The sequence below is a fragment of the Rattus norvegicus genome, chromosome 5 (assembly GCF_036323735.1).
Source record: "Rattus norvegicus strain BN/NHsdMcwi chromosome 5, GRCr8, whole genome shotgun sequence".
Taxonomy (NCBI): Eukaryota; Metazoa; Chordata; class Mammalia; order Rodentia; family Muridae; genus Rattus; species Rattus norvegicus.
The window spans coordinates 164,072,778-164,097,970 of NC_086023.1; the positions used below are offsets into that span (position 1 = coordinate 164,072,778).

The 25,193-nt window shown below is 49.4% G+C and overlaps 1 long non-coding RNA gene across 2 annotated transcripts; it reads left to right on the forward strand.

The window, feature by feature from the left end:
* Positions 1-786: 786 nt before the first annotated feature.
* On the forward strand, positions 787-24,504 carry LOC102551951 (uncharacterized). Of its 2 annotated transcripts, XR_354416.5 has the most exons (4): positions 787-921; positions 4,128-4,257; positions 22,843-22,998; positions 24,233-24,504. It is a non-coding gene; the product is annotated as an uncharacterized LOC102551951 (long non-coding RNA). The 2 variants fall into 2 exon arrangements; XR_010052010.1 differs by lacking the exons at positions 22,843-22,998; positions 24,233-24,504 and adding an exon at positions 5,354-5,517.
* Positions 24,505-25,193: the final 689 nt, after the last annotated feature.

Consider the following 25,193-nt stretch of genomic DNA (forward strand, 5'->3'; position numbering starts at 1 on the left):
CATGCTCATGAAGCAACCCACCTGGACCCCTGCATAGTCTGCATGTTAACCATAAGCCAGTAGGAGCACTGGCCCTTTAAGAGACGAACAAGTCTTCCAGCTCCCAAGCAGGTGAGCAGTCAGTGGGTACCGTATGATATTCATAGGCCTCTCCATATCACCAAGATTATGAGTCTGTTGCAAATGGGAAGCGATGACGTCCCCGAAGGAGCAATCTGGCCTCCATCACCTTCACCACTGATCCAATGTAGGTCACCAAAAATAGACAAACGGGACATTACATGCCCCGTTGGATAATGCTGTAATAAGGACATGACATCCCTATTTAGTATTCACAGCCGAAAGCGTTTGAACTGAACCGAATCAGGAGGAAACAATCAGGACCATTCGGGTCGCTGGCATTTTACAAGACATCAGATATGGCATCTTCAAAATGCCAATTACAAGAAGGATGGGAAGCCTAGATTACGGCAGACCAAAGGGACAGACAGTCTAATGCAATGTGTGGTCACGGGACTACTCAGATCAATGGGACCTTGCGTTTCAGGATGCTCACCCGGGACCAGCCTCTCATCTTTACAGCATGCTGGGCACTTCCCTTCCTGCAAGGCTGATGAGAAGGACAAGTAGAAAAGGTTGAAGCTGCCCACAACCTCCCCAGGCCCAGTTTGGGAGCCACCAGGACAGTACTGATGGGTGATTGCTGGGAACACCAGTGACAGAAATAATGGACAAGCAGAGCTGTTAGGCTGAGCCTTGTGAGGCAACAGTGCCAGTGGTGTGGGGCATGCAGGCAATGCTGTCAACCAATAAGACTGGAGAGATGGGGAGCGGGCAGGAGCTGGCAAAGGAAAGGACAGGAGACGGCAATGACTTGGAGCCCCTCGCCAGCACATGGATATCGGATATCTACAGTACCAGGTGCCACTTCTCCCAAATCACAAACGGCCATCATTCCCCCACCGCTCCCATCATCTGACTTCCCAAAGTCCATCAGGACTTCCTATCCTGCCCCCCCCAAAGTTCAGTCACCTCCATATTCCCCTTGCCCCGTGCCAGCCAGGATACCCGGGAGAAATAAACTAGAAGAGAGATTCAAAATTTAATCAAAAGTAGCAACAACAAACTGTGTGTGGAGATCAGGAAGCAATTGAGTTGCAGGGACACGGTGATGGCTGAAACCCCTGAGATCCTAGGAGAACAGGAGAGGGCAGAGGCGGAGGGGAGAAAAGGGGGAGAGACTGAGGAGAAGGTGGCTGGCTTCCCCCAGTCGCCAGAGGGGAGGAACAGGGTATGACAGAAAAGCCTCAGACGCTCTCCGAAGTAACCCAGAAGATATTTGATCTAGACTGGAGTCTGGCATTTCTAAATGAAGTAAATGAAGACTCTCTTAGTCTGGGGACATCACAGGAGAGAGTGAGAGGAGAGAGTGAGAATCAGGAAGGGGTGGGACCTCTTGCGTGTCCTCTGTTCTATGCAGGTAAGGGGACTTAGCTCGCTGGGCAGTGGTGGTGCAGGCCTTTAATGCCAGCACTCCGGAGGTAAAGGTAAAGATCTCTATGAGTTCAAGGCCAGCCGATGTGAGTTCCAGGGGGAAAAGAAACGGGGGAAAGGGAGGGGGAAGGAAAAGGAGGAGGAAGAGGAGGAGGAAGAGAAGACTTAAAGCTTGAGCCATCTGCCTGAGATCACACACAGTCAAAAATTATTGGCTCTGAAACCCCAGACTGGGATGATATGGGTATCAACTGGAATATACCATCACACCGGGGTCCCTTCAAGCTCTTGATACTAAGGCAGGGTCAGGGACACTGAAGACAGACACGCCTGAAGCTACTTATTGTACCCAACAGACGGGGATGCTCCAATGAGATTGAGGGAGACAGGCACGCACAGAGCTGGAGGCAGAGGGACACATGGGATGGGGACCTCACCTGGAGGTCTCCATGGCCTTTCCTTTCAGCCCCGTGAGCCCTCTGCAGGGACAGCACCTTCTCAGAGAACAGCATCCTACGGCTGGAGGGATGGCTCAGGGGCTCAGAACACTGCTCACCCCTCCAGAGGACCTACATTTGATTCCCAGTTCTAACTCCAGTTCCAGAGCATCTAACACCCTTAAGCACAAGGCACACACATGATGAGTAGACACACGTGCGGGCAAAATAAAATATTTTTAAAGGATGACCTACCGGTAAAATGGACCGAGTGGTCTCCTCCTTCATGGGACCCTCAGACCACCAGGACTCCTGAGTTACTCCAGCACCACCTTTTGATCACAACAGACTTGAATAGACACCTGATTCTACTCCTGTCTGGGTAACAGGAAACCCTTGACGGACAGTTCTGAGCCTCGGTTTCCCTTTGTTCTTTTCATCCAATTATTTCATCACGGCATCAAGTAGCACAGGATGTGACCCTGAGGGAAACAGCCCGCTTCACAGAGGGAGAAGCTATGGGAGGCTTCCATCATATGGGTCCTTGATCGGACTCACATTGTCAGGCTTGGTGTCAAGGTCCCTTACCCACGGAGCTACCTGTTCAGCATAGACACTCTCTTTCTCTGCTTCTTGGTCACCACGATGTCCACAGCTCTGCTCCACTAGTCATCTTCCCACCAGAATGGATTGAAACCTTTACACTGTGGGGAAAAGGAGGAGGAGGAGGAGGAGGAGGATGAAGAGGAGGAGAAGAGGAGGAGGAGGAGGAGGAGGAGGATGAAGAGGAGGAGAAGAGGAGGAGGAGGAGGAGGAGGAGGAGGAGGATGAAGAGGAGGAGAAGAGGAGGAGGAGGAAGAGGAGGAGGAGGAGGAGGAAGAGAAAGAGGAGGAAGAGGAGGAGGAAGAGGAGGAAGAGGAAGAGGAGGAGGAAGAGGAGGAAGAGGAGGAGGAGGAGGAGAAGGAGGAGGAAGAGAAGGAGTAGGAGGAAGAGGAGGAAGAGAAGAAGGAGGAGGAGGAGAAGGAGGAGGAGGAGAAGGAGGAAGAGGAGGAGGAGAAAAAAATCGGGGCCCCGGAAGGTTGAAATACAACTTCCTGTAATGGCTTCTTATCTCAAGGTTAATTTCATTGACTCCCCTGACTCCGTCCAATGGTCCCTTGTACTTAGAACGCAGCTTCTAGGTGAGCCATGCTCACTGTTAACACACGGGGACTCCCGGTCACCATGCCCTTCTCAGTTCTCGGTTACTGAGTTATTTATAGTGAGAGATGGGCAAAGGAGAGGACAGGGACAGGTTGTACGTGTCTGTGGCCCAGGTGCTTGGGATGCTGAAACAGGGGGGTTTCTAGTTTGAAGCAAGTTTGTAGCTAGTTTGAAGCAGTAAGATGCTGTCTCAGAAAGAAAAAAGTGGAGGCTGTTAGAGAGACAGCTCAGTGGTGAGGAGCACTTGTTGCTCTTGCAGAGGGCCTGAGTTTGGGTGCCCAGCACCCACATAATGGCTCATAACCACCCATAATTCCAGTTCCTGGTGACACCCTCTCTAAATGCATCAGGCACCAGACACATGTAGCACACATACATACTATATACATTCATACATACATACAGTCACAACACCCATACACATGAACTAAACTAAACTAAAATATAAACACAGGGAGTTGAGGGCCTAAAGAATGACAAAAGACACCCCACATAGTCTCCCTGCCCACAGTCCATGGTACCCATCCTACTTTTTCCTCCAGTTGACTAAGTCAATGACTCGTGCTATGGTGACTCTTTCCTGGCCTTCTGGCCTTTTGGTACAAAGCAGCACAGCCAGGTGGCAAGGATAGGTTACAGTTGAATGAGAGATTCGCTCTGTATCCTGGTGAAAACATCCCTGCCTGGCAACCAGAGGAGGCCTTAACATGCACCCGAGATGCTAAGAACAATATTCCGCACCAGGTAACAACCATTCATTTGTGTGAGGACGTGTCCTCGACCCCCCGTGCTCACCAAGTGTCATCCCGAAGCTCTCTCTAGCTGGCTGAACCTGGCTCCACAGCTCCCGGGCCCCGTGTGAAAGCTATTTTTCAAACACTGCATAATTTTGCACTCCAGATGGCAGGGCCTTGTTCCAGAACCCTGGGGATCTGTGTTGCCACTCTCCTCTTGGTGCTTGCCATAAATTCATAGTGTCTTTTCCCACCACAGATCCATCTGTCCCCTAGATCTGCTGAGTCACGTGACCCTAGCTGCTCACTGCTTGTCCTCGGTCTGGAGCTGCTGTAGAACCCTCTCTGCCTGGGGCCATCTCGAAGAGGCCAGCCCTCCATGTCACCTGGTAAGATGGCACGAATGGAGAAGCCATTGTCAAGTGTGTGGCATCTTGACCATGGGAGCCCCTGAGGCCTGTCTGATGGGGGTTTCCTTCTGATGTGGGAGAGGTGTGAGGTGGAGTGGATTTGGAGCCACTCAGGAGACACGCCTCTCCGTATGTCTGTGTGGGGAGTGTTTCCAGAGAAGTCTGAGTGAGGCAGGAAGACCTACACCAGAGATTGGCAGCACCGTGCTGTGGACTCATCCTGTGGGCTTGGGTTCTAAGTAAAAAGCCATTGGAGGGGCTGGAGAGATGGCTCAGTGGTTAAGAGCACCCGACTGCTCTTCCAGAGGTCATGAGTTCAATTCCCAGCAACCACATGGTGGCTCACAACCATCTGTAAAGAGATTTGATGCCCTCTTCTGGTGTATCTGAAGACAAGCTACAGTGTACTTATATAGAATAAATATAATAAATCTTTAAAAAAAAAAAAAGCCATTGGAGAAGGTGAACTTCAGACACAGTGTAGCCAGCCGCCTTAGGCTCCTGCTGCTGCCCTTCCTCTGTGTCCACTCCCAAATGTGAGCCAAAAATAACTAACCTTCCCCTCCCTCCCTCCCTCCCTCCCTCCCTCCTTCCTTCCCTCCCTCCTTCCCTCCTTCCTTTTCTTTCTCTTTCCCTGACTCCCTCTCTTCCTCCCTTCCTTCCCTTTTTCCTTCTCCCTCCCTCCCCCTTTCTCCTCCCTTTTCTTCCCCTCTTTTCTTCCCTCCCTCCCTTCTTCCCTCCCTCCCTCTCTTCCCTGTCTCCCTCTCTTCCTCCCTTCCTTCCCTCCCTCCTTTCCCCTGACTCCCTTCCCCCTGCCTCCCTTTCCCCTCCCTCTCCCCTCCTTCCCTTTTCCCTCTCCCTCTCTCCTCCCTCCCTCTATCCCTCCCTTCCCTCCCTCCCTTTCTCCCTCTCCATCCTTCCCCTCCCTCTCCCCTCCCTCCCTCCCTCTCCCCTCCCTCCTCCCTCTATCCCTCCCTTCCCTCTCTTCCCCCTCCCTCTCTCCCCCTCCCTCCCTCCCTCTCCATCCTTCCCCCTCTCCTCCCCTCCCTCCTCCTTCCTTCCTTGCTTCTGTCAGGCATTTTGTCGCCACAACAAATAACTAATCCGTCACACATTGCCAGATGCTGCAGCTGAGAATCAGCCTCACATCCCTCTGTGACACAGGATGGCAGAGTCAGGATGCACATATGACAGATCTGTGCACGTAAACATACTAACATGGTGTCTTCTCCCGCCCCAGTTTGTTGGTCCCTCGTGAACTGCTCTGGATCACTCGTAACAGAGACTGGAAAAGTGGAGTGTTTGCTAGATCAGGAGGCAGATGTGTGCGTTCCTGTGCGGAGGGCCCTGGCGCAGATGCCGCGTGCACTGCCGCTGTGATAACTGCCCGAGCCCTGCATCTACGGACATCTACTACTCACATGTTCTAGAACACACCTGGGGAGCTCTGTAGGACCCAAACCAGAGAACTGGTAACTCGAGGTCTGCCACCCACACACCTCGGAGCCTTAATGGAGGTGCTCATTTCCGCCGCCACCAGAGGTGACACTGGTTGGTGTTACCTGATGACTTTTTTCCTGAGGGTACTTAACATCTATTTATTTACTCCAGAAAGGGAACCCACAGCAGACCAAAGCAATGAGCAGACCACAATCCAACTTGGTGAGCCAATAGTTTACTGGGGTTACTGACAGGGGTATGGCTCAGAGGCCAGCGACAGAAACAGGGATGACTTGGAAGCAGCAGCACCACTGGAAAGCCCACTCCAGGATGGGAGACAACTTGAAAAGGCTCCCAGAGTCCTCCCTGCAGGTAGCCCCACATCTGAGAAAACCTCTCAGATCCACCCAGCAGTCTCCTCCCGCACCCCAGCCTACTTGTCCATGAAGCTGGAGCAAGGGGAGGGGGGAAGGGGTGAGAATCCTTCCAGTTTCCGATTTCCCATACAAATTGTCTTTTTGTTTATCTCAACCGAGCCTCCCGCTCCCTTCTGAAGGGAATGTTTCAATTCAGAGGAAATAGCCATAAACCAATTGGCTTGGTGTTTTGTTTTGAGCTGGGCCTGGCTGACACCAGAATTCTACTCTGAGCCAGGGAATAGAGTGGGCTATGGAACTCTATGGAGATGCAGAGGCTCAAAGCTTGAGCAGTGCTGTTTTTCTCCTCAGGCTCCCATCTGCCGCTCCTCCAACTGGAAGCCATGATAACACCCAGATCCTTGTGTGTCAGCACCATCTATCTTGGACCCTGCACCCAACAGTCTCTGGTTAACAGTCTCTGGCTATTTGTCCTTTAATGGGGATACAGTGACCCCAGTAAGTGGCAGTGGGTCTCTTTAGAAATGAATACCTGGGGTGTCAGTGCCAAAGATAAAGTGTTTCAGTGACTTTGGGGGTGAGTGGCTTCCCTTTTGAAGAGTCTGGCTCTGCGCTCTACCTCAGGAGAGAACCATGTCCTTTTCTTGAGGCAATGTCTGTCTTCAGACTCTGATTATCCATTGAATTCCTCTGGCTGTGTAAATTGCACAGTATCCTTGTCAGCTGCTCCCCTATCTTGCCCTACGAACTAGGTAAGCGTTTGCAGAGCCTTCTGCAGACTCCCCATCTGACGCTTGACCTCATTCAGAACAGTAATCTTCCCCACCTTGCTCCTGATTTCAAGTTCCACCCAGGGGTGGCATTATCTCAGGCTCCCCTCTTCCCTGTCGCTACTGGGGAAGCCAGTTCAGTCACAGAATCTCTTCTTGCCGGCCTTGACTTCTAGAGGTCAGCCACCGAGGAACTTCTGAACCACGCTGTCGAGCCTCTCACCAGCCCATGAGAAATGCACCATCCCCTGCTGTCCCTGGAGTCCATTAGCAATTGGAGGTTCTGTCATTTCTTTTTTTTTTTTTTTTTTTTTTTGGTTCTTTTTTTTTTCAGAGCTGGGGACCGAACCCAGGGCCTTGCGCTTCCTAGGCAAGCGCTCTACCACTGAGCTAAATCCCCAACCCCGGTTCTGGCATTTCTTGTTCGCCCGAGCGAGCCCTGCCTGGCTTTTTCCAAGTTTCCAAGTGTCATTTTAACAGCGGGTGAGCACCCTCCCTGGCATCCTTGCCAAGATATGGAGTTCGGTATCCTGGGCTTACGGTGGAATTCTCCTTCTCCAACTTCACACTGCACTGCCTCCGACCTTAGGACCTTTGTGATCTGGCCCCATGCGCACTCTTCAGATCTCTGCCAGTCACAGCAGCCTCCTTGGCACACCATCTGTTTTGTGACCCTTCCCTGTGGAGATGTTGAACAAGCCTCTGCTCCCCACAGGCTGGGCGCTAAGGAAAGATCAAAGTAGCAATTGCTGCAAAGTTCAACTTGGAGAACCTAAGTGAGTTTGTTGGGGTCACTTAAGGTCATGAACAAGGGCTACTTACAGGAGCATGGGTGACCCCAGAGCAGCGGCATCACGAGAAGTCCCAACCAAGCGTGGATGAGCCTTCCACAGTCTATATGCTAGCACCTCCAAGATCTCAAGGCTATAAACCATTTGGGGAAAATTACATATTGCTGGGAAGAATGGCTAGAACCCCGGGCGATGATCTCCTCAGTCTCCCAATCTGTCCTGTTAAGGAGCGTCCACGGACCTGATTTGAGGGTCTCTTGAGCGTTGTCATGGCAACCCTGATGAAGATGGCAGTGATCCTCATGCTCGTGGGGACCGCATCCTCCAGCATCATCCTTTACTTCCCTTAGTTGCAAACACAATCCTATACTGACCTCACTCAAGGCAGGGGTCCGTCTTACGGCAGACTCCTTCTGTTTGGCAAGCCTGAGGCACCGCCAAGCACCTCTAGCCAGGAATGGGCCAAGTCTGTGAAGTCGGAGGGCTGATGAGGGTGGAGGGATTGGAGACTGTCACGTGTGCGCACCGAGACGTCCCCACGCATGTGCCAACGATCGGCATCCCTCTCTCACCCACGGCTCTGACCCATGATAAGCAGCAAGCTTGCTGGAGGTTAGACCGCAAGCCTTCTGATTAAATTCCAGGTCTGCTTCTCTGCCTCCTCTGGCCTGGAGTCACAAGAGCTGAGGGTCTCTTACCGCACGAAGTCCAGGAGGCCCTGTGGGTTTTACACTGTACCTCCATGGGTGCCAATACCACCCCAGCCTGTCCTGATCCTTCTCCGAGATGCTAGGGACCCTCTGGCCATAGCTCTATGACTGTGTAGTATTTACAATGATTCGTCCACACCTGTCAAATGCTTGTCCATGTCAGCCAGTGCATCTGCTCCCATAACCTCTTTTCTTTTTTTTTTTTTCCCCCGGAGCTGGGGACTGAACCCAGGGCCTTGCGCTTGCTAGGCAAGTGCTCTACCACTGAGCTAAATCCCCAACCCCTCCCATAACCTCTTAATCTCAGTTTACCTCAGCTCTGTTTTTACCCATGTGTTGATGCCATGTGATAAGATTCTCCGTATTTCCTCTACCACAAGGGACAGGCTTCTGGTTACAGAAAACCAGTGGGTCAGGGGCCCCAAACAAACCAACAAACACTCATCTCAATTGGTTTCTCCCTAACCTCTTCCAGTCCTCTCTTCCATCAAAGCTCAGAAGCTGGGGCCTCTTCAAAAGGAGAGCAGAATTAGATGGAGGGGCCTTCAGCTTTGCCTCGGTGGCTATAGAAGCCTAAGCTGGAAACACAGGGAAGCTCAGAGGCTCAACCGAGCCCTTGGGGCTGTCTCAAACTCTTGATTCTCTAAAGAACTAAGTGAAATTTAAGTTTTGGAGGGAGAAGGGAAGGGGGAGGCCATACCTATGGTCAAGAGTCTCTAAGGTTGATTAACTCTTTAGAACTGTGACTGTGAGGGAGTAGGACTCCCCATGTTAGACACGGTCCAATTGTCCTGTCCAACTTTAGCCTGCTTTTATACTTATTTGTGCTCTCTCTCTCTCTCCCTGTCTCTCTGTCTCTGTCTCTCTGTCTCTCTGTCTCTCTCTCTCTCTGTCTCTCTCTCTCTCTCTCTCTCTCTCTCTCTCTCTCGTGTGTGTGTGTGTGTGTGTGTGTGTGTGTGTGTGTGTGTGTGTGTTGATCAGAGAACCACATGTAAGAGCTGTGTACTGGCTGGTTTTGTGGGTCAACTTGAGACAAGGTGGAGTTATCACAGAGAAAGGAGCCTCCCTTGAGGAAAGGACTCCATGCCCAGCTGTAAGGCATTTTCTCAATTAGTAATCAAGGGTGGGAGGACCCAGCCCATGGTGGGTGGTGCCATTCCTGGGCTGGTGGCCCTGGGTTCTATAAGAAAGCAAGCTGAGCTGGCCAGGGGAAGCAAGCCAGTAAGCAGCAGGAATAGAATCCTTGACTAAGACAAGCTGCTTCTCCTCCTCTACCACATGCGTCCCGGGAGGAACTCAAGTCGTGAGGCTTGGCAGCAAGTGCCATAATCTGCTTAACCCTCTCACCAGCCCAACTTAGCTTTCTTCGTAGCCATTCATCATCCGCCTAGCATCCATCCTTGTGGCCCATGATATAAAACCCCGGGAGGTTAACTGGTGAATTCCAACTCCGTTCTTATCCACCTATCAGACATGGTTGTTTTCGTTCTAAGTGTGTGTTGTTTTATTGTTGTTTGGTTTGTTGTTGCTGTCTGTTTGCTTGCTCATGTGTCTATCTGTGCACCACCTGAGTGCCTAGTGCCTCTGGAGACCAGAAGGGAACATCAAACCCCCTGGACTGGAATTACAAAATCGTTGTGAGTCACCAAGTGGATGCTGGAAATTGAACCCGAGCCCTCTGGAAGGGTAGCCAGTGCTGTTAAGCACTGAGCCATCTTGCCAGCCCCTGTTGTATTTTATTTTTTAAATACCTCGAGTTACATATTTTTACGGATGTATTTTTTAGCATCTGGATTTATTAGTTTCTTCACATGGTTACTATAAAAATTTCACGCAACTGTTGCCACCCTGGAAGGCAGTAGTCAAGGTTACCTGACTCTGCTCCTCGCTATGACCATTCATATTTGGCTCCAGAAGATTAAGACCTTTGAGGTAGGAACTGTGTTCTTGCAAGGCACTGATACTAAGAAGAAACTGAGCGCAAAGAGGAAGTCACGTGTCCAAACCCCACACTTTTAAATGACTGAGCGGGCTTTCCTTCAACCCAGGTCTTTCACACAGTGAACGTCCAGGCCTGGGGGGCTTGTGGGCATTGCTCATCAGGCCAGCAGAAAACAGGAAGTCAAGGTGTGTGTGTGGGGAGTCATCCCTTCCAACCACTCTCCATTGGGAGAATTCAGTCATGTGACCCAGCTCTGATTGCAAGGGAGGCTGGGAAATGTAGTCTAGCCATGTGTTCTGCCCCAATGGTAGAAAAAGTGTCTCCCAGCTTGGGCAGCCGTGATAGACATCCGGAGGATGAGAACTCTGGCCTCTTTCCAAGCTGGGTCTCCAAGATACAGAGACAGGTAACAAGAGGAACTTCCCATTGCATGAGCCTGGCTTAGGAATTACACAACAGGATGAGTAGAAGGCACCTGCCATGTAGTCATGGTTTAGAAAATGTAACTTTTCCACCTCTTTCCTCAAACCCCTAATCCTCAGATCACACATCATCACCCACCCACACCACATGACACCATCACCCCCCACACCACATGACATCATCACCCCCACACCACATGACATCATGGAAGCTTTGGGGCTTCCATTGGTCAGGAGGTTCTTTCCAGCCCATGCTTCCTACAGAGAAAATAACCAAGAGCTCTGGTCTGCGGAAACTTCTAATAACTGAAGCCAGAGTTCTAATAACCGGCTGTCAATCTGCTCTCAGATTATCTGTCCTTCTGCCATCCCAGGGGTGGGGTGAAACACCTGCCCTCCCCAACTGTGCCAGCTCAGCACCTGATGACAGCAGCTGAAGATGATGGCCTGAGGAAGGTGGTTACCAGCACCCTTCGGAGCTGGAATGGTTAGGAGCCTGTTTTCTAACAAAATACAGGAGACTGATCCAGGATGTCTGAGGGCGGGAGCTTAGGAAGTTTACACCTAAGGCAGTGAGTTCCCACTACCCTAGCAGGCAAGGGAAGTACAAGGGAGTTGGTTAGGCCTGAGCTGTGACACTATCTGTGTGGTGTGGGTCAAGAAACTAACTCTTTTGGACTGTACTTTCCCATTATAAAATGGGAACAAAAGTAGCACAGCTGACCCCAAAGAGTCCATGAGGAGGCAACGGAATCATTCACAGACATGCTGGTCCAGCACCTGGTCCAGCACCTGGTCCAGCACCTGGTCCAGCACCTGGTCCAGCACCTGGTCCAGCACCTGGTCCAGCACCTGGTCCAGCACCTGGTCCAGCTGGACTGTGCACACCATTGATGGGGCTCCCGAGACTCCAGTCAATTCTCTCCTTCCTGCACTCTGTGATGACCGAGAAGTTTCTGTTATAAACAGAGGAAGCCAGTTCCTTCTCAAGTGAGGTACCTGGCCTAGCTGCCCATCACCCAGCCCTGGCCACCAATCACAATAAACCTCATAAGCCACCTGGGGCAGGTTCCCACCCCCTCACAGGGGACTGCTGCCCCACGCTTCAGGCTGCTTCCTCACTCCATCCCTTTCCCTGGCCTTTCTTCTTTCCCCAGTGACTGGTTCCTCTACCCAGACCCGCCCCATGCTCCTGATTCTGCTTCCTTTGCTGGCTCCTGTTTCATCATCAGACATCCTGGACCAAGGCTGGCCTCCTCAGCCTCAGCCTTTCTGTTTTATCCTTTAGTAACATTAGCCAATCTCCACTGCTCTCCAATCTGCTCCACTTTTGTTGTCTTTGTTGTTGTTGTTCATTTGTTTATTTATTTGTTTGTTGGACACAGGGCTTCTCTGAGTAGCCCTGTAGCAAAATCAAAAGAAACCTTCATTTTAAAGCTGTAATGAAAAAGATAGTTACAAAGAGGGGAAGCGACTGAACCACAGGCACACGGCTCGTTGACAGTGTGACGTCATTACCCAGAAGTTCCGCTGCCTGGAGGATACTCCAGAGATCTGAAGACAGAGCCAGCAGGGGTAAAGGGTGCTTGCTGCCAACCCAGATGACCTGAGTTCGATCCTGGGAGCTTACACAGTGGAAGAGAAGAAACAACTCCCTCAGATTGTCCTCTGACCCCCACGCATGCATGTGAAAAAACACACACAATTAAAAATAAAACAAATCATATATGTATACATATGGAATACACACATATACACAATTAAAAATAAAACAAATCATATATGTATATATATATGGAATACACACATATACACAATTAAAAATAAAACAAATCATATATGTAAATGTATATGGAATACACATATATACACAATTAAAAATAAAACAAATCATATATGTATACATATGGAATACACACATATACACAATTAAAAATAAAACAAATCATATATATATTATATGTGTATGGAATACACACAAAATTAAAAATAAAACAAATAATGTATTTTATATATATTAATACACAGACACTTAAAAATAAAACAAATCAAATATGTATATATGGAATACACACATATACACAATTAAAAATAAAACAAATCATATATGTATTATATGTGTATCTATGGAATACACACAAAATTAAAAATAAAACAAATAGGGGTTGGGGATTTAGCTCAGTGGTAGAGAGCTTGCCTAGCAAACGCAAGGCCCTGGGTTCAGTCCCCAGCTCCGAAAAAAAGAAAAAGAAAAAAAACAAAAACAAAAACAAATAATATATATTTTATATATGCAATACACAGACACTTAAAAATAAAACAAAACAAATCAAATATATTATATGTATATATATGGAATACACACACAATTAAAAATAAAACAAATCGGGGTTGGGGATTTAGCTCAGTGGTAGAGCCCTTGCCTAGGAGGCGCAAGGCCCTGGGTTCGGTCCCCAGCTCCGAAAAAAAGAAAAAAGAAAAAAACAAAAACAAAACAAAAAAAAATAAAAATAAAACAAATCATATATATTTATTTTTGGAATACACACACACACACACACACACACACACACACACACACGGAAAATAAAATCTAGCAAGAGCGTCAGAAACAGACTCATACGTGTCAGTGACCAATGACTCCTAAGAAAGATCAGGATATGCGCGCTGTGAACCTGACAGGGGAAGGTGTTTGTGTTCTAAATGTCTGATAAGTGAACAGGTCAGCAGGAGGATCCATTACACTGCTGGATCAGAGGACGATAGAGAACTGTATTGGTTACTTTTCTGTTGCTGAGACAAAACACCATGGCCCACTCAACTTGCAGAAGAAAGTTTATTCGGGTTTACGATTCATAGGGTTAGAATCCATGATGGTATCCTGCAGGGAGCAGGTGGAAGGCACGGCAGCTGTAGCAAAAGCTCACATCTTGAACGACAAGGACAAAGTGGAGAGAGTGCACCAGGAATGATAACCAGCTTTGAAACCTCACAGCCTTCCCCCAGTGACGTATATTTACCCCAGCAAGACCACGACTCCTAAATTTCCCCGACCAACCGGCACCACTCACCAAGGACCAAGTACACAAACATCAGAGCCCACCAGAGACATTCTCACTCAAACCACCAGAAGAACCATGGTTATACTAACTCTGTTGTGAGTCACACCTCCTGGGTTCGCCTCTCAGCTGTAGCACCTGCTGTTGGTTTGGGCAGGTCAGCTCTCTGTACCCAAGCTCACCCATAAGTTAATGTGGGGTGGCAAAGTGTCTCAGCTCCTGCTTCTCAGTCAGTTCCTGCTTCCTAACAATTGCTCCCACAACCCCCGTGAATCATCTTGCAGTCACCTCTTTTCTGTGTGTCCACAGGTCAGCTGAGCTTCTATTATACCTGGCCAGCGTTGGCCAGGGTAAGCCTGTCTTGGCTCCAGGGGACAAGTCACATTTAGGCCAGTTCCCATGTGTGTCTTCATTCTCCAAGGCCAGTGACTTCCATGACATGTCTGTTTCTTAGACAACCACAAGAGCAGAGGACACAGGTCAGGCACACGGAACACATACAAACCCGACAGACATCACACCTGCTGCCTTCCCACTTGCCAGGCAAACCTAGTATCAACTGCATGCTGTGTGAATTGCTCTGTGTATGTCTGTCTGTGTGAGTCTGTGCAGTGTGTGTGGGTGCCCATGGAGGCCAAAACAGGGTGTCAGATCCCTTGGAGCTGGAGTTACAGGCGGTTGTGAGCCACTGACATGGGAACTGAACTTGAATCCTCTGAAAAAGTGGCAACTGTTCTTAACTGATGATCCATCTCTCCACCCTGAGACGTGTTTTCCCACAGCTTTATGGCCCAAGGTGCATGCAGAACTGGTTTCTGGTAAGGTCTCTCTCCATAGCTGAGAAAGAGCACCTTTTATTTTTCTGTGTCCTCTGACAGCCTCTTCTCTGTGTGCCTATGTCCTAGTAGCTCTTCCTCTTCTTCTAAGCATGCCAGTTCACTGGATGAGGGCCAGCCATTTACTGTTCTCCAAAGGTCCATGCAATAAAGGCTCGGACCTCAGAGTGGCGCTACTGGAGGAATGTGGTGAACCTTCCTTAAGGAGTAGGGAGTGAGGGCTGGAGCTCCGAAGTTAAGAGCACTGACTACTCTTCCAGAGGTCCTGAGTTCAATTCCCAGCACCCACATGGCAGCTCGCAACTGTAATTCCAGTTCCAGAGGATCTGACACCCTCACACAGACATATATGTAGGCAAAACATCAATGACACAAAAATAAATAAATCTTAAGAAGTGAGGAATGGTAGGAGATCTTTAGCTCATACACTTGTATTGGATATTTTAACCCTTCCTGCAACTTGAAGGAGGAAGGGCTTATTTTGGCTCACTGTTGGAGGGGATACGGTCCTTACGGAGGAGAAAGCATGGTGGCATGTGGCACCAGCAATGACAGAAGCCTACAGCTGGGACTCCCTTGGCAGACAGGAAACAGGCCAGAAAGTGGGCCACACTATCATACCTCAAAGCCCTCCCTCCGTGGCCCACCAGTTCCACAGAGTCTCACCTTCTAAGATAAAAGTTTTGGTGATAGTGGTGACTGGTTGGTTTTGTTTTGTTTTGTTTATTTTTTATTATTTGCGGGCTTGGAAATGGTTGTTGGGGCTTGATTTGTTTGTTTTTAAGACATGGTCTCACCATGCAGTTCTGGCTGTCCTGGAACTTGATATATAGACCAGGCTGATCTTGAACTCACAGAGATCCACATACCTCTGCCTCCAGAATGCTGGGATTAAAGGTCACCACACCTCACTTGCTCCTAATGGTTTTACAACCTTTCAAAACGGCACCTGTGAAGTGGTGTTCAAACATAGGCACCTGTGCATGGGGCTATTTCACATTCAAACCATGACAATCCTTGAAGGAGATGGTGGAGCCTTGACTTCTTCCACATGTCTTTGCTCTTCGGTCAGGATGTAAATGATTTTTACATCTCTTTATACCCTATATACACCATGGAGATTTACCTCCCCCAAGCCCTAACACCAGACACAGAGCCAATCCACCATGGGCAGACATCTCCCGAGCTATAAGCCAGAACACTAAAACTTAGCTAATTATCCCCAGGATCCATTACAGTCACCCAAAGCTGACTTAACAAGCAGGGTACAATAATGACCTCATTCAACTGTAATTACCCCCCCCTTAAAGGCTGTCTCCAGATACATCGAACATCAGAGTTTCAACACATGGGTTCTAGGGAGCCAGCCTTTCTGTACATAACAGATGGGTAAACACACTCCCCCCACTTGAGATCTCTGCCAAATGAGACAGCAGAGGGTGCTGGGACACACTTCTATCTCAGGGAGGTAAGACGTGGCAGGGGTCATTCCACCTGCCAGGGCCATTAAAAGGGATCAGCATATCCATCCTGTAAAGTGATGGAGACAGTGTTTGGATTAGGTGAACTCTCACCAAGTTTGGCTCCTTGTTGTGTGGATCAATGGACACACCATCTGTGTGGTGGTGTCACGGGTCACACTTACAAAGGGGTATATCTCATATACTGAATTCCATCATACCTCATCAAACTGCTTTATAAATAGATAGGTGACTAAAAGATAAACTCATTCTAGAAATCAAAGCCCCAAATGCAATGTGGCATCCTGGATTGAATCCCTAAACAGAAGGTGGACACAAGGGACTCTGTCGGAAAGGTACCTGTTGTGCCAGCATGAAGACACGAGTTTAGATCCCAGCATCCACATAAAGGCTAGGTGTGGCTGCAAATGTGTGTAACCTCAGTGCTGGCAGAAGGATGGAAATAGAGGGACCCTGGAGCTCACTGGCTAGCCAGCCTAGTTCACCAATGGTCTCTAGGTTCAGTGGAAGACCCTGTCTCAAAAATGGAAAGTGAAACTGGGATTGGTGGTGCGTGTCTTTAACCCTAGCACTTGGAAGACAGAGGCAAGTAGATCTCTGTGAATTCCAGGACAGACAGAGTTACATAGTAAGACTCTGTCTCAGCAAGGAAGGAAGGAAGGAAGGAAGGGAGGGAGGGAGGGAGGAAGAAGAAAGAGATAGATACATAGATACACAGATACATAGATAGATACACAGATACATAGAATAGATACATAGATAGAATAGATACATAGATAGCTACATAGATACATAGATAGCTACATAGATACACAGATACATAGATACATACATAGATAGCTACATAGATACCTAGATAGCTACATAGATACACAGATACATAGATACATACATAGATAGCTACATAGATACATAGATAGCTACATAGATACACAGATACATAGATACATAGATACATAGATACATAGATCATTTATACATACATACATACATACATACATACATACATACATACATGAAGAAAAAATGACTGAGGAAGACACGTAGCCTTGACCTCTGGCTTCCTCATGCATGCTCACATACATTTACACACACACACACACACACACACACACCCGGGGGAGACATGGATGGGAAACCAATGAACTCTGTATAACGTGTATGTTTCGTTAATACTTGAGTACCAGTGCCCATGTCTTGGATTGATCAAATGTCTTCTGCTTACATGAGGCACTTCTATGAAAGGAGGTTAGGTGATGGGTGATGTCTTCGCCGTCTTTGTAACTTTACCGAGATTCTATAATTACTCCACCAAAACAAACAAAAGAAAATCAATACCCAGTCCCCATGGCTCCCTCTGCCTATCAGAGAGGAGGGACTCCTGGAATCTGCCCCTTTGCCTTCAGATTCCTCCAAGGATTCCTGGGCTCCTTCTGAAGATCACATTTCAGGCCCAAAGTAGAACCCAGCTAGTATAATTCTAGTTGAATGAAGCATCAGGCTGCCCAGGCTGAAATGAAAATTACGAACTCCCTGGATTTTTGCAGGCTCTGGTCAGCTTTCTCTGCCATGTGATGCCTGGTGCTGCCCAGTGCCTCCCACCCCACACATGGGAGCCCTTGAGATGTGCCTGGTCCAGGTTGAGATATGCTTTGATGGTAAAAACAGGATAAAAACCTGAAAGCAAAACTACTGCATTGATCGTTTTTCACTTCATTTTTCACACGCTGAAACCTTAGCATCTCCCATCCATCAGATTAAATATATTGTTGAAATTAATTTTACCTGGTTTGGGCGTTTTTCCCTTTTCTTTTCTGAATGCAGCCGCTAGAACAACCTTAATTGTCAGCTAGGCGGCTTACATTTCACAGCTATTCACAGTGCTGGCCCAGAGGGAAGGAGGGTTGCAATGGCCCCTGGAGCTTCCTACCATGGCGTTTAAGAGGTAAGATGAACAGAGCCCATGCTTAAACTGAGGAGAGAAGTTTAGGAAGCCAGTGTTTCAACCAGGCCCAGATCTGTGAAGTCTGAGGCAAGTGAGGGTAACAGAAAAGAGGGATTTACCCAAGCTGCTTCATGCCAACCTAACCTTTTTACATGCCAAGCAGGTGGGGCCACCTAAATGAGTGCAGAAGCCAATTATGGAGCTTACTGAAAAGACCCTGGGATCCTAAGCCACCAGCACACTGGGATGGAAGCTGTCCTGCTGGGGTCACCCAATACAGCCACATGGCCTCAACCTGGACCCACCCCAGAACAGTGAGTGCCAGGCACTGGGGCTGTCCATCAGGACCTTGTACCCTCCGTCTGAGGGGCTCTCAAATGGGAAACCATAGTGACTCCAAAATCACTCTCCCCAGCAGGGCTCTCATGGGATGTGTGTCTGTAGTCTAGTAGCCACCAGGTAAAAGAAGGAGGGTCATGTAAATTTGAGACTTGCCTGGACTACAAAGCAAGTTTGGGGTCAGCCTGGACTACAAAGCAAGTTTGGGGCCATCCTGATCTACAAAGCATATTTGAGGCCAGACAAGACACACTAGCCACAGAGGGCAACAACAGGGGATGGGGAGAGGGTTCAGCAGTTAAAACACTGGCCCCATAAGCAAGGGGTCTGTACTTCAGACCCCAGAGCCCATATAAATGCCACATGACTGTGTATTTGATGGCCCACCTGTAATTCCAGCCTTGGGAAGTGAAGACAGGAGATGCTTGGAGTGAGCTGCCTGTCTAGAAACCCTGCCTTAAAGAACAAAGTGAAGATTTCCCCACATCAAACTTGGGCCTCATCACACACACAGATACACTTGGGCTCAGGTATAATGAGCATGTAATACACACATATGAAAAAAAACATAAAAGGAAAAAACTGAGATGGCTCACTGGGTCTTGCTCTGAGTTCCATGTACATGTATGGCACACACACCCACATAGAAGGTGTACACACACACACATGCACACACACACATGCACATACATACACACAGAGGTACACACACATATACACACACAGGCACATGCACACACACATAGGCACACACATGCACACACACAGGCACATGCACACACACATAGGCACACGCATGCACATGCACACACACACACACACGGGGGTGGGGGGAGAGAAGAGACAGATAGACAGAGATAGAGAGACAACACAGAGAAGGCAGCCTAGAAAGAAAGAAAAATATATAAAAGACAACAAAAATTAATAAAATAAGTTTGTGGGACCATGAAATGTAGCCTGGTCCCTGGTTTAACTAAGACTAAAAGCCCCAGAGATCCTGAAGGGACCATAGGAGCTTTGTCTGTTCCTGGGTACCAGGCCCCGGTCACTAGCTGCACTCGCCCATAGATTTGTGTCCACCAGTCACATAAGGGCAATGCCCCAAGCCCCTCCACATGCAAAGGAAGTGTGTGACCTGTGGTCATGTAGGCTCAAGACAGATCTCCATTTTAATGAGGTACCTAGAGGTCTGGAGGGCTTAGCCAATAAGCTTTCCTTCCCAGACACGCCTCCCTGCAAAAGGTATTTAATCACAGACCCACCCTGAGAAGTGGGGTACGGTTTTACTCATCCACTTTCCGCCATGACAATAAACACCTTAAAACCATGGACAGCCTCTTTTCATCGGTTCTGCTGTGGGAAGCTATGGAGATGGCCTTTGCCTACAGAGACGCTTCCTAATCTCCCATAGAAGGCCTCTCTGCATTCCTAGCCGCAACTGCCACCAAGCCAAGCCCAAGCCTGATGTTGCCATCAAGCCAAGGACTTTCCTGGAAGGACCCAGCCAGAGCTCTCTTCCCCCAACCCCTGGGCTTGACTCTCCCCACGGATCAGGCAGAGCTCCTCCTTGCAGGCCCCAGGACCCCCAAACCAGCTCCATCTGTCCTGAGCCTCAGACTGTGCTTTCCCACCGCTGGAGTGATGTCATAGGGGCTTCCCTATGGCCCAACACCCACCAGGCCACAGTGTAGGGAAAGTGAGGTCAACTTGGGTATCCTGCCTCCCCAAGCAGCCGAGCCCTGGGGCAGAAGAGTCCCAGGGACATATTTTGACTGGTCCTTTAGGGTCAGGTGCCTATGCCAGGGACAATCATTGTGGCTGTTTAGGTCACTTAGTGTGATAGTCCGAGTGGGGTAGTTTAAATATGCTTGGCCCATAGGAAGAGGCACTATTAGGAGATATGACCTTATTGGAGGAAGTGTAGCCTTGTTAGAGGTTGAGGTCTCATGTATATATGCTCAAGTCTGGCCAGTGGGAAACAGAGCCTCCTCCTGGCTTCCTATAGAAGACAGTCTGCTTCTGCTGCCTATGGATCAAGATATAGAACTCTGGGCTCTTCTATCCCCATATCTGCCTACACACTGCCATGATGACAATGGACTGAACCTCTGAAACTTTAAGCCAGCCCCAACTAAATGTTTGCCTTTATACGAGTGGCCTTGGTCATGGTGACTCTTCACGGCAACGAAACCCTAAGACACCTAGTGCCAGGAAGGTGTTTAGAAAAGACTCACTCTCCAAAGGGAGAGGAACATCATCAGGGAGAAGCAGGAAGCCAAGTCAAACCTGTGGACCCTCCTGCAGCCTCTTAGGGATCTTGCTTCTCAACACCAACTGCAGCACAGGCTGCACACCACGGACCTGCACTTTGGAAGGCCATCTGGCAGAGTCAGGGGTAGAATCCCAGGTGAGGTCGTGTGAGCTTTCTAGAAGTCTTTCTCTTGCCTCTGCCCCACCTACCATCAAGCTACATGTAGGAGCCATGCTGACCCCTGCCCCATCGAAATGAATGACTTGGTTTCTCCTCAGGCTTCTTTCATTTGCCATGTTCTAGCAGGACCTGAAATAGGTGTCCTGCTCACAGAAGGCCGTCTGTAGAAGAGAAGAGGAGTCCAAGAAAGGATTCGGGAAACTAAGATGTGCCAAGGGGTCCTCCCTCCACTCCTCTATGTGGCTCCCCGAGAGTGGGCTCTGAAGACTGGGACCTGAAGACCAGGTTGCCCCAGGGCCGCTCTCAGCCAGGAAGGAAGTGATCTGATAGGCTTGTGCTTCTGCTTGCTGTTGGGAGAACACGCTCAGAAAATCAGTTCACAGCGAGTTCCTTAGAATCCATTCCTATGACCAGAGCAAGATCATTTCAATGGTACCTATTATGGTTCGTTCTCTGGCTGTCTGTCCCTCCCCACTCCCATTCTTTTGGCTGACAACACCTGTCCCTAACCACTCTCCATCCGTGCCACAGAGTGTCCTGGGGAGAGTGCCAGAGTTGATCAGAGACACGGCTCCTCATGGCCACCCTCACTAGCCTCAAGAGGTCACCTAGACTTTCACAGACCTTGACTCGGACCAGCCGGAGGTCCCCGACTTCCATGCTTGAAAAGAGGTCCTGGGCTGGTTGGTGTAGTGAAGCAGAGCTGGAGGTGTTATTTTAAAGATTTATTTATTTTATTTTATTTATACGAGTACACTGTAGCTGTCTTCAGACCCAGAAGAGGGCACCAGATCCCACCACAGATGGTTGTGAGCCACCACGTGGTTGCTGGGAATGGAACTCAGGTCCTCTGGAAGAGCAGTCAGTGCCCTTAACCGCTGAGCCATCTCTCCAGCACAGCTGGAAATTTTATTAAAGGCGATTTTCATATAGGCTTGAGCATGAAGGTTATGAGAAAGAAAGGCGTTCAGAAAGAAAGGCACACCTGGGAGAGGGTATGTGCCTCAAATAGCAGAGTACAGGAAGGTAAGACGCACCCAATTGTGGGTACAGGCTCCTCAGGGGAGAATACAAATTAACTGACTTAGTGTTAGCCACCTATGCTATTTCGGTGCCTCTTGGGTTACATCTCTAAACGTTGTTAAGGGGCCCCCCACTCATCTGCTTGTGTGGCGGTTCTGAAGATGGTTTGGGTGGAGTTACCATCTGATAAAGCCAAACCAGGAGCCACTAGGACTACACCAGAGTCCTTTCCTGCCTGAGCCCCTAGGGAAACCCAACACAAAGCAATTTCCCTTTGCTCACTAATTGCTTTTGCAAGCCTGGCGTTCCCTCCTGGCTGCCCCGCCTCCTCCTCTTCTCCTTTCTCCGCCTCCCAAGGACAAGGACACAGAGATACAGCCCTCTTGGGCCCAGCTTGTCTCTCTCAAAAACTAGTTTCGGAAATGTAATCCCGGAGGTGACAGTTGGTTGGGGCCAGCACTGCCCCCAGGGGAGCCATGGCTCCAAGCAGCTGCCAAGGACCTTGGGAATCAGTCCTGGCCTAACGGGCTTCAGGACTGGGGAGTGGCCCTCACACCCACCCACCTGCACCCTCTTCTTCCTCCCCTCCTTCCCTTGACCACCTCTCTGCTCCGTTTTCACTCCCTCCTCCCATTTCCCAGGTTGTCTGGTTACCTAAATGCCAGCCTCCTGAACATCTTCCAGACACTGTGGGCAAAACCAGAGCCAGTGGGCTGAGTACATTCGAAGCTGAAACAGTAAAAAGCCGGTGTGGGGCCCTCACCTGTCTCACTGTGGAAAATGAAGATGCCTCCTATTCGAGTTCTAATGTGCCGCTTTAAAGTTGCTGCATTGGGCAGAGTGTTGTCCCCTCAAGGCCACCATACAATGTCTGGGTTAAGCCTGAGGTGGAAGGCTGACGGGTTAACTAACGTGTGTTCTCCCCATTTGTCTTCCGTGACTTCCTCTCCTTGTTCCTCCCTCCCTTCTATCCACCCCTGCACATATCGGAAAAGCAGGTCCCACTGGGTCTGCAGAAGCCTAGATTCCTCTCTCCGTCCTGATGCACAGCCCACGTGCTGGCTGACAGTCGTGATTTCTGCACTGCATACAAATCACAGGAAGACCAAGGCATGTGGGAGCCGACTGTCCCTCTGAGAGCTGGATGCACTCGGGTAATGGCACATGGTTTCTGCCCCCTGGGCCACGTTTCTCACAATAGCTTTAATGGTCACAGAGAACAGGACAGGGTACCATGTGAGGGTGGTATCATGGAGAAGGGGCTGCTACAGCACACAGGAGGCACTGAGTGTCCCATACAGTCTCCCAGATGAGAAAGCCTGGAGGCTCCCTCATGGCCACCTCCTGAGGTAAAGAAAGACAGGGTCATAAATCGTTAGGATTAGAGAAATTGAGAAAGCCAAAGACAGTCTGACAGTCAGTCTCTCTTTTCTCTTCTCTTCTCTTCTCTTCTCTTCTCCTCTCCCCTCTCTTCCCTCTCCCCTCTCCCCTCTCCCCCCCCCCCACATTTCCCCTCCCCCCCCCTCTCTTTCGTTTTGAGACAGGGTTTCTCTGTGCAGTCCTGGCTATCCTGAAACTCTCTCTATAGACCAGGCAGGCCTCGAACTCACAAAGTTCCTCCTGCCTCTGCCTCCTGAATACTGAGATTATCACCACCCGGAGCAGACTTCTGTAATTTTTTCTTTTAGTGTGTGTTGGGGCGGGGGGGAGGGCATGCATGCCACAGAGTACATGTGGAGGTCAGAGGACAACTCCGAGGAGTCAGTCCTCTTCCTCCACCTTTACGTAGGATTCAGAGATTGAGGTCAGAGCTCCAGGCTTCCACATCAAGCACTTCCTTCAGGGAGCCACATCACTGCCCCAAAGGCAAGCCTCCAAAGACCCATGTCCCAGCAGGCAGTATCCCTTGCCAAGCACTTCCTGTGTGCTGAGCTTAAAGAAATGTTTTCATAAACATAGAAGAAATCACCGGATGGTGGTGGTGCATGCCTTTAATCCGGGCACTTGGGAGGCAGAGACAGGTGGATCTCTATGAGTTCGAGGCCAGCCTGGTCTACAGAGCAAGTTCCTGGACAACCAAGGCGACATGGAGAAACCCTGTCAGAGCCAGTTCAGATTGCTAAGCAGCCAGCAGCTGCAGGACTGCTGTCTGTCACCGAGGGACAGACACCTCAAATAAGGAGCACTAGTAGAGTAGCCTCACTTGCTTGTAATGGACACATGGGTCCAACTCACTCACTGACCAAAGCAGGTGCTGGGTAGTGGCTATACCCTCTCTCCTGACTTGTCCCCTCAGGCTGATGCCCAGGGAGGCCCTTTTAGCTACTAAAACACACTTTACACTGCAATGTTGGGGTTTCCCATTCCGCCCCTCCTTACCTCCTGCAGGTTCTCAGATTTCTATGACGCCCACACCAGGGAGCAGCAGCCAAGACAGCCAGGTACCATGGATACCTTAGAGCAGCTTCTCCAGTCTCAGCCCAGACTGAAAGCCCCTCGGTCATCCAGCCCCTGGGAGGATAAGCCTGTTCCCTCTTCAGTTCTTAGTGCCCAGCTGAGGCACTGCCTTCTCCAGGAAGCCCTCCTGGCCTCCCTGTTTCTCAAAGCTAATCCTAATAAAGTTAACTGGGGCTTGCTGTGTCCCAGTACTGTGTAAAGCACCTCGCTTCAGGGTTTTTACATGGGTGTGCACAGACATGTGAGTGCACAGACATGTGCAGGTGCACATGTTGGGTGCAGGTGCATGTTGAAGCCCACATCAGGTACTTTCCTCAATTACTCTCTTATTTTTGAGAAAAGGCCTCTCACTGAACCTGGGGTTCACGGATTAAGCTAGACTGACTGGCCAGTCATCCAACTGCCTCTATCTCCCCAGCATAGGGACTTCACGTATGAACCACCGTGCCTGGATTTCCACACCTATGCTATCAGAATGTAGGTCTTCGTGCTTTTGTGGCATGAACTTTATGGACTAGGTCCTCTCTCTCCCTAGCTGCACTGGGTTTTTCTGGGGTGAGGTCCGGGATGGTAACAGGAACTGAGCTCTGTTCGTTTCCAGGTTCTCTGTATGTAACCCGTGGCTTAGAAGTTGGAGAGCTTGGTGGATGTTTGTGTACAGGGAATGGGGCTGCCAGCAAACTGCAAACTGAGGAGTGAATGTGAAGTTCCAGCTTTGGGAGCAGAGGGTGTGTGTGTTTGTGTGTGTCTTTGAGATGTGTATGAGATGTGTGTGTTTGTGTGAGTGTGCATGTGTGTATGAGGTATGGTGTGCATGTGTGCATGTTTGTGTTTCTATGTGTGTTTGTGCATGTGTATGAGATATGTGTGTATTTGTGTGTGTGTGTGTCTG